Source organism: Equus przewalskii, unplaced genomic scaffold (genome assembly GCF_037783145.1).
Source record: "Equus przewalskii isolate Varuska unplaced genomic scaffold, EquPr2 ChrUn-10, whole genome shotgun sequence".
Lineage (NCBI taxonomy): Eukaryota > Metazoa > Chordata > Mammalia > Perissodactyla > Equidae > Equus > Equus przewalskii.
Genome location: NW_027228747.1, coordinates 2,359,094 through 2,369,791, shown reverse-complemented (window position 1 = coordinate 2,369,791; position 10,698 = coordinate 2,359,094).

Here is a 10,698-nt window from a genome sequence, read left to right as displayed (position 1 = left end):
GAAAATGAGCTTGCTTCCATGTATATTAATGTCATCTATGGCCATTTTTAGGGTTTGATTTATATTTTTCTACTAGTTGAAATTCAAAGCTTTTCTCTCCACCATTGCCTTAAAAAATCCACCAACATGGATGGACCTTGAGGGTATTATGTTAAGCGAAATAAGCCAGATAGAGAAGGACAAACACTGTATGATTCTGCTCGTATTTGGAAGATAAACAAACACATGGACAAACAGAACTATTTAGTGGTTACCAGGGAGAAGGAGGGTGAGGGGTGGGCACAAAAGGTGACGGGGTGCACCTATACGGTGACTGACAAATAATAATGTACAACTGAAATTTCAAATGTTGTAAACCACCATAACTTCAATAATAAATAAATAAATAAAAAGAAGCTCAATGTCATTAGTCATTAGGAAAACGCAATTTAAAAGCACAAGGAGATGTCACTTCAAGGCCACTAGGATGGCTATAATCAAAAAAACAGGCAATAAAAACCATGGGAAAGGATGTGAAGAAATTGAAATCCACACACATTGCTGATAGGAATGTAAAATGATCTACTCACTTTGGAAAACAGCTTGGCAGTTTCTTAAAAAGTTAAACATAAATTTATGTTTAACAACCTAGTAATTTGGCTCATAGATATCTACTCAAGAGAAAAAAGAACATGTGTCCACAGAAAGACTTGTGCATGAACGTTCAAAGCGACATTATTCAAAAAGGCCAAAAAGTGGAAACCTTACAAATGTCTGTTAACTGGTGAGTGGGAAAAACCAAAAGTGGTGTATCCATGCAATGTAACACTATTCATCAATAAGAGGAATGAACTACTGATATATGCTACAAACATGGATGAACTTCACAAATATTACGCTAAGTGAAAGAAGTCAAAGAACAAAAAACAGACTATATATCATATAATTCCATTTATATAAAATGTCCATAAAAGGCAAATCTGTGGAGATGGGAAGCAGATTGGTGCTCACCTGAGGATGGAGGTGGGAGTGGGGATTGACTAAAAATGGGCACAAGGAGTTTTTTTGGGGTGATGGAAACCTTCCAAAATTGGATTGTGGTGATGATTGTGCAACCAGTAAATTTACTAAAAACATGCAACTGTATGCTTAAATGGGTGAATCATATAGTATGTAAATTACACTTAAATATAAAGCTTTTTAAAAAAATCCACCAGATAATTGTTCCAAAAATACGAAATGAGAAAGGAAGTGGGAGCTCACAATGGATAAGAAAACCTATGGCCGGAGAGTGAGAGAAAAGCACTAAGGTGGGCCAGTTGGGAGAGCCAGGGAAGGAAGAATTTCAGGAGCTGTGACCCAGGCAAGGTGAGAGGAACAAGCGCAGCACGAGGGCTGGGAAGGGACTACCAGCCAGGCATAGGGGAGCCAAGGGAACTGGGAGGACAGGTGAGGAGGGGGAGGATAGTCCTTCCAGATAAAGGCAGGGCCCATGGAAAGCCTGGCTGAGGCAAAACTGAGTTCTTATGTAGAGGATTAGGATTTAGACTGAGGAAGCTCAGAAAGAACTCTAAGGACAGAGGAATCACGTTGCTAAGGAGTGATCTCGCTTCTCCCACCTAGATGAGGGACAGCCAACAGACTGGCCTCACTCCTGCTGGCATTCTTCCTCTAACTCATCCTGTTCCCCATCAAGGTAGCCTCCTGAGTGCGTGCATGTGTGTGTGCGTGCGCGCGCGCATATGTTTAAAATGTAAATGTTCATTTTGTCTTATTATTAAAAGGAAATGTACCTTTTGTAGAAACCTGGAAAATATGCAGACTAGAAAATACAAATAATCAGAAATTCCTAGCCACTGTTAACTCTAGGGGCTTCCCCTTGTATTTGTTCCCTTCTATTTGTATTTCTGCATAGCTGTGATTATAAGATAAATGAAATATTTTATTTTGCTCCGTTCACTGATTTTACATAAGCAGCAATTTTTATTCCTGTAAAATATGATAGAAGCTTAGTTTCAAATCTTAACCAATTTTCCTCCGGGAAGCTATACAAAGCAAAAAGGAGCATGAGACACATACACACAGATAGATGCACACACAGACAGACGCACGCACTACTTCAGTGAATCTCAGACACAGAGAAACCTGCAGACTCTGAATGAGGTGTGGGTGTGGGCAAGGTGACAGATCCCACATGTCCTGTCCTGCATGGGCAGCCGTGATGGGGGCCACGGAGAACAGCAAGGGCAGAGGGGCTTAGCAACACAGTTCTCGGGAATCACCTGCGAGTACTCACTCCCAGGAGAGGGCTCCGCCCTGAGTGGGAGCATCTATGAACAGGAGAGAGATGGAATTGCGGGTGTCTCTGAGGCACTGCAATTGCTCAGGGCAGCCTAGGGCAGAAGATCTCAGGAAGCAGCATCTTAGCAAAAGGAGTAGACCTCCTTGGAGTGGAGAGGTGGGTCCCATGGTCGCAGTGGTCAGTGAAATATGGAGCTGAGGGTGGGCGGGGCCTCAGGGCTGGCTTCAGGCTCCTCCTGAACGCTGTCAGATAATGAGACTCCAGGGAATATGGCTACGAGTCCTTCACTGTAGCAACAGAAGGGGGAGTCCTTGAGCAGAGAAACCTGGAAGACTACCTACCAGGTTCTTCCCCGCTTCTACTCCTTCCACAGAAACCTCCTGCTAAAAGGTGGCCCAGGAAAATCCAGTTTTGCAGGTATGTGTAAGAAAGAAGTCATACACTGGCCTTAAAGGCATAAGATATAAAAATATTGTGAAAAAGTGCACTGGAGCTCCATTCTTACAAAAACACACAGGAGACAAATGTCACAGCAAGGAAGATGAAAAGAATTTGAACTATTTGGACATGAATGTTAAAATGTTCCTGAAACAATTGAAGCTGTGAAGAAAGGCCACAAAGAAGAAGAATAATGGTAGCAACAACAACAACTTAGGAAGGATATGTCCAGGGAGTAGAAACAGAAATTGATAGGACTCAGGATCAGCATAGGGAAAGAAAAGAAGAAAGGAAGAAAAGACAAAACCATTTCAGAAATAAAGGGAAGATGACAAAGGACACAAAGGAAGGTCAAAATAACAGACAGCACAATAAGGGACATTGAGGCGAGAAACGAAAAAAGAAACAAGAAATGTAAAAATTACAGAAAAGATTATGGAGAAATGATAGAGAAGACAAACAACGGAAATCTATCATATATGTAATTAGAGTCTCCAAGGAAGTAAGCTAAAAATTGAAAGAGAATAAATACTTAAAATACAATTCAGAATATTTGTTCTGCGGTACGAGAGGATTTGCATTCCTGTTTTGAATGAGCACATCGTGTTAAGCTGGTGAGGCATATCCTGGTGTAACTCTTACTCTTTGAAAATGAACAAAGAATTCTTTGGTTGTGCAGACAAAAACATCAAGTCACGGCAAGGGAAAGAAAATGGGGTTTCTCCACAGCAACATTCAATGTCAGAAGGTGATGAAGTAATACCTACAAGATGTTTCAGGGATGGAAGTGTGAACCAAGGATTTGATTCAGTCCAGCTATCCTTCAACTAGACAGACAACAGACAACAGTTCTAAACTTGCGAGAGCTCAGTGATTTTGGCTTGAGGAGCTCTTCCTAAGGAAATGGCCTCTAGTCCATTGGATAATGCCAGGGGAAGCTTCAGCAAATGGCCTGGGGTGAGCTGTAATAGATTGAAGACTCAGTGAAAGGTGGGGGTAATAGCATCAAAAAATAAGGATTTTCATAAAATAATGTGACCAACCTAGGATCAACAGTCACCATGTCATAAGAGTAAATGCAAATGAATCTGCCTGAAAAATAATTTAACAATTTAGATCAGCTCACAAAGAAAAATTCAGCTCTATGCTGTATTCAGGAAATGCATCTAAAACCAAGTAATTCACAAAGTGAAACATAAAGGGCTAGATAAATGTACACCAGGTAAATGTAAACAATAAGAAAGTGAGTGATGTTATCTGACTATGGGACAAGGTATAATTCAAGCTTCAAAGAGTTTAAAAGACAAAGACACTTTATTTTGCTAGGGGAAATAGTTAACATAAAAAATATGCTAACTATATGCACCAGTTAGTATAACAAACTTTTATAAAGCATAAATTATAGGATACGTGAGGAGAAATAAAGAGAAGCACACTAAAAATAGGATATAGAGAATCTAAACATTATAATCAATAGGGTGGATCTAATATATATATACACCAAATGCATATGCTGACAATTGAGAATACACCTAATTTTTAAATATCTGTGAAACTCTCACCAAAAAATGACTATTATACGTCCACAAAGATCACCTTAAAAAATCCCATAGTACAAAGAATAAGGATAACATTCTCTGATTACAATGAAATAAATCAGAGATTATTTAGAAAAATAAGAAAACTTCAGAATCCTTCCACTTGTAAGTTTAAAAAAAAAATCTGTGCCTTAAATACACATAGATCGGGCTAAAATCTGGATTGGAATTGGGGGAGAGCTAGAGGCTTTCCATTAAATTCAGAAAAAAAGACAAATATGTCCACTATCTCCAGTGTTTTTTAACATTGTATTTAAGATATTAGCCAACGAAATTAGACAAGAGAAAACAATTAGAGATATAAAAATTTGAAAGAAATAGATAAAATTAACTGTTTGCAAAATGATATAATGGTATATCTAGAAAACCCTAAAAAGTCAACGGAACGACTACAAACAGTATGAGGAGTTAGCAAAATGGCAGTTTCTGAATTCACCATAGAAATGAATAGCCTTCATGCAAAGAAAAACAAGGTAGAAACGGTAGAAAAAGTGAAAATCTTTTTATGGTAGGAAAAAATGCACATGTGTAAACTCAATAAGAGATATCCAAAACCTATATGAGGAAAACTGTAAGCACATTGGAGCATACTGAATTTAACTACTAGGCCATTGGGCTAGCCTCTCTAATTTCTAATTTAACACAATTCCAATTCCAATAAAGATATCATCAGGTTTATTCTCCCTGGAGCTAGGTAAATTGATTATAAAAAGTTGATTTTGAAGAACAAACAGTAAAGAGTAGATAAGACAACCCTGGAAAAAATAACAATGGAGAGGGATGTGAGCCTTACCAGATATTAACACATATTATAAAGCTTATAAAATTAAAATAATGTGCTATTGGTGCACGAATAGACAGACCAAAGGAAAAGAAGAAAATCCAGAAATTGGTCCAATTGCATATGAAATACAGTATTTAATAAAGAAATAAGTGGGGGAAATGTGGTTGTTTCAATAAGTGGTGTTGAGATAATTGATTAGCTAAGTGGGAAAAGATAAAATCTGAATCTATGCCTTATGCCATGCCCCAAGATGAATTCCAAATACATCAGAGACACAAATGTAAAAGTAAAACCATACAGGTACTAGGTTTAATTTTTTATAAACTAAGAGTAGAGGAAACTTTCCTATTTATGATTCAAACTCTAGATGCAAAAAACGAAAATAGTAATCTGATGTGTGTTTTCCAACACCACCAAGTAATTCACCAGTCCTCAGCCGGCACTGACTGGGTATGTTATAAATTTAACTCATTTATAACATTATTTACCTGACGATAGGATCAGATCCTACAGGTTAAAGGCTCAGTCCCATAAGACTTCAGACACCAATCCCAAACTAGGTTGTCACCTGTGCCTCTGATTGACTGGCTGTAAACCAGAGGTTCCCATGACTCCTCCTCAGATTGGATTAATTTGCTAGAGAGCTCACAGAGCTCAGAGAAACACCTACTTACCGTTACCAGTTTATTGTAAAGGATAATACAAAGGATACAGAAGAAAAGCCAGATGAAGAGGTACATAGGGTGAGGTCTGGAAGGGTCCCAAGCACAGGAGCTTGTGTCCCTGTGGTCTGGGGTGTGCCACCCTCCGGGTATGTGGAAATGTTCATCAACCTGGAAACTCATCAAACTTTGTTGTTCAAGAGTTTTTATAGAGCTTAATCTCCAGCATCCCCGCCCCACAAAGTTCTAACCCTCTGATCACTTGGTCTTTCTGGTGACCAGCCCCATCCTGAGGGTATCTAAGGGTCCCACTCTAAGTCGCCTTATTAGCACAAATGCAGGTGTGCTTAAAAAGGGGCTCCTTATTAGTAACAAAAAACAGTCCCATCACTCAGGAAATTCCAAGTGTTTTAGGAGCTCTGTGCCAGGACCAGGGACAAATATATTTATTATACCACAATTGATAAATTCAACTATATAAAAATGTATTTTTAAATTTCAGGCAAGATAACATATGTAACTAAGTAAAAGGACAAACGACAAACTGGGGAACCAATTGCGGTTGAATTACAAAAATAGTTGGTGACCTTAATATAGGAAGAGCTCTTAAAACAGGGAAGGAAAAGAACAAGAACATGAAGGAAAATGGCATCAAGTATGAATAGAAAATTCATAGAAAGAGAAATGCTTTTATCCTTTGACCTAGCAAACCCACTTTTAGGAATCTATTACAAAGAAACATTGCAAAATATGAACAAGAACCAAAACATGTTAACAAAACAATTCTCATTCTCATTGATCATCAGAAAAATGCAAATAAACCTATAATATGGCAACCCTTTTATACATCCACTTGGCAAAACTTTAGAATGAATGGTGATAAGTGTAGATCAGGATGGGGAAAATATTATTTCCTCAGACTATTTGTGGGAGACGATTGGTATGGTCATTTAGGGCTCAATTTGCATATTCAATTAAAACTGAAAGTTAATACCCTATGTCCCAACAGTTTCACTTTTGTTATCTTCCCTAGAAACATACTTGCACATGTACCTGTGGATTTCTCTTTATATAAGACAGTTGGTGACAATCTTATAGGGAAAGGAGATGCATAAATAAACTATTGTACTAAATGTCATGCATTAGGAAAAGAAGAGAGGGAAAGAGAGAAAGAATGGGGAGCGGGGGTTGGGGGACATGGTCAAGGCTATGATGTCTAATAAGCAATTCTCACCATTCTTCTCCATTACAGCATCCTTAGATGATAGTGATCGATGTGAGCAAGGCCATGCAGTTACTTGTTTTCATGAGGGTTCAGAAAATGATCCAGAAATTGGTCATCAATCATTGTCATTACTGTTAGCATCATCATCCTCTTCATTGTCACTAGCACTAGCAGCATTAAAGTTATCTTCAGTAGGAATCAATGTAGTGATGTTTTCCTAAAAGTCATGCATTAACTCAGGAAACATGTTTTTACTAAGGACCTGACATGAGACAGATTCTTGCTGTCAACATGGAGCTAAAGTTGATCTGTGCTGAGTCTTAATTTATAAAGATGACAACATGGAGAAGTCAATGTAACTGGAAGAATTTATTACTTACATTTCCTAAGAGAAGGAGGCACATCATGTCATGCAGGGTCACTTGGGGAAGCGTCAGGTTTTGGTTAGGAGGCAGCAGCAGGAGTGACAGGAAAGCATAGGCTGTAGGCTTTACTGTGTTTTCCACGGAGAAAGAAAGACAGGGCAGGGGTTGGCTAGTTTGAACAATTCCAGCAGGCTTTGGGGAACAGGGGCTGTCTCTGCTTGCCTGGTACCTGGCCCTGGGTTGATTAAGGGCGGGGGAAATGTTGGCCTGGTGAATGAGAGTTAGATGAAGGAGGTGGGGTATGGACTTGGGATTGGTTGGTTTGTATATGAAATGTGGGCTCACCAACAAGTTGTTTTACTGTCTCTAGGAAGTAGCTAGCCCTGGGAGGGGCAGTCTCTCCCAAATATGAAATCTGGAGGTAAGCAGTCCAGCACAGGCGAAGCAGCCCCGTGATGTCATCAGGAATTCTGGCTCCTTCTATCTTTCTGCCTCTACCGTCCTTAGTACTGTCTGCTCCATGAGGCAAAGACAAAACTGCTGGTTGAGGTTCAACTATTACATCTGGAAAAAGTAGGAGGCAGACAGGACAGGTCCTTTTTAAAGGGCCTTTCCAAAGCCTCACTTAACGACTTCTACTTTTATCTCTTTACTTATCCCTGTAGACAAAAGGATCTGTGATATACAGTTCTTTAGCTGAGCATATTGCTAACCAAGAGAAATGCAAGGGTTCTGCATGTTAGAGAAAAAATATATGAAGTTGGAGACTGATAATTCCATTTGTGTATGTATCAAATGCTTTTGTACCACTATGTGGCAGGTAATTTTCTAAGTAATTTTTAAATATTAATTCATTTTATTTCCATAACAGTCTTTTGGAAAGGTACTATTATAATCTCCATTTTAGAGATGGAGAAACTGAGGAGCAGAGAAGTTAAGTAACTGGCTCAAGGTCACACAGCTACTACATGGTAGGGAATCAAACTCAAGCAGTCTGGCCAAGGTCCAGTTACCTAACCACTGTTTTCTGTTGTCTCTTTCTCTTCTAAAGTGTGGCTTTCTAGAAAAGATGGTTGGATTCCTGGGTATCTCAAAACAGAACTACAGCCTCACCAGCTGTGCTCCAGTACACTTGAAAGAGTCACAAGGTTGACTTTTAACACAAAAAAATCGTACATTTGTACCCACTATACCACCTTCACGGGCTCTAACAACAGCAAAGACCAAGTGGTCTGAGGCAAATCTGGGGGCAAGGAGGGCTTGGCATCCAGGCTGAAGGCAATCATGAAAAGTTGACTCACAATGGCATTTCAGTATGCTGTGGCACCTCTGGAGGCAGACACCCTGACTTGGCCTATTGGTAAGGGAAAACTGTGACAGTGGAGGGCTCAGGGTTACTGCTCTCTTCATCCCTGCCCTGCACCAATCAACCAAACAGGAGGGAGGCCCTGACCAGCCCCTCAGGGGAAAGGAAGCACCATTCACAGTATCAGGCTGAAGGCGATGAGTGGAGGACTCATCCTGACAGTTTCAGGGGTCTAAATTTAACTTCCTTTAGCCTTTTCCTGTTTTCTCAGAACATCTGCTGCTGTATTTTCATCATTGGGTGCCCCTCAAGTCAGTCACTGAATTTCATCCTTTAGCCAGCACATATATATTATGGTCAATTATCTTACGATAGTTTTGACCCTTAATCTAACAATAATCCGCTCAGAGTGATGACTCTGTGTTCTCTTGATATAATACTTTGTCCCTGCCAGTTATACATCTACTTCATGTCCTCTGATGACCCAGATCAGAATTTCCAGTTACATACCATGCTATGTGACACCAGGCACAGGATCACAGTGACCTGAGCAAAAAGATCCTGGTCCCAGGGCTTGGTCGATAGGACTCTATCCTGAGAAATGCCCAGTCACAAACCCTGACTCCAGCAGAGGGCAGCTGGAGATCCCATGGCCTCCAGGCAGCTGGATGAAGGACTGTAGTAGAGACACAACAAGGAGGCAGGTGGATGTCAGGAATGACCCAGCACATACTCTGGTTGTGCGATGCTGCCACCTCCCCCTTCCAGGGCCGTGGCTCACCATAGAGCCCAGACCGGGGTCTCTCATATGAGATGTTCCCGGAACTGGGTCCTCATTCGCTCTGACTGTCCTGACACCTGTCCACTTGTCCGTGTTGGGGTCTGTAACCGGGTGAGTGTTTTGGGGAGCCCAGGGCAGTCTCTGAGCATGGGTGGAGGTAGAGCTCGTGAGTTTTCACAGGAGGCATAGGAGGAAGAATCAGGGAACCACCAGAAGCGTGATATTTGAAGAAGGAATGTGAAAAATTGATTTGTTTTATTTGGATCTGAAGTAAAATTAACTTCTTGACAAAGGAAGGTAGAAGTGCAGTGTTTCTAGGTGACGTTTGTCAACAGCCTCACCTGGAACTGGCACTTTTACCAGATGATAAGAGCAGGTGTTCTTGAGTCCATGTCAACATTGCCCCAGGCCCTGGCTTCCTAAAGCCTTGTCTCTGAAGAGTGCCCTTTTGTACCTGGGCACGTAGTTCCCATGGGAGCCTGGAAGGGTTGACATCATTCCCACTTCCGAATTCCCTGCAGAAATAAAATTCACCCGGGAAGTGGAATGAAATACCGTTTTTTTTCGTTTGTTTGTTTTAGCTAGATCAACACAAAGCTCATTAAAATTGCAAAATGACTTCTTAAATCTTTTCTAAGGTCAACTCCTTATTTCCATGAGGAAAGATGCAAAAGTGAGTTGGGAGTGACACTACTTAAAGTTTAACACATGTGAAAATATTTTATCTTCTCTCTCAGCTCTGTTGATCTTCTGCCAAGATGTCCTGTCAGGAGAACAAGTAGCAGTGACAACCTTCTCCAAGTACACCCCAAATTGCCCTCCAAAATGCTCATCCTGGTGCCCAGCTCCATGTTCCCTTCAGTCTCTTCCTGTTGCGGCCCCAGCTCCAGGGGCTGCTATAGCTCTGGGGGCTGCTGCAGCTCTGAGGGTGGCAACTGCTGCCTGAGCCACCATAGACGCCATCTTTTCTACCAGAGCCAGCACCAGAGCCCCAACATCTTTGAGTGTGAGCCCTCGAGGTACGGGGGACTCCGGATGCTCTGGGGGCTTCTGCTGACCCGGGCCCTAAAGACCAGAGAGAGTAACCTTAGAGAAAACAAATGTCAGGGACCATCCCAGTCTGATCCTTTTTTCTCTTCCATGACCTTTTGTCCTCTACCTTGTGGTTTCATCATGCTTTATGTAGACTCAGAAGATTTCCTAACTAAAATTCTCAGCTATTTCCAATCCCAAAAGTTTACTTGGATCCAGCTTTGCT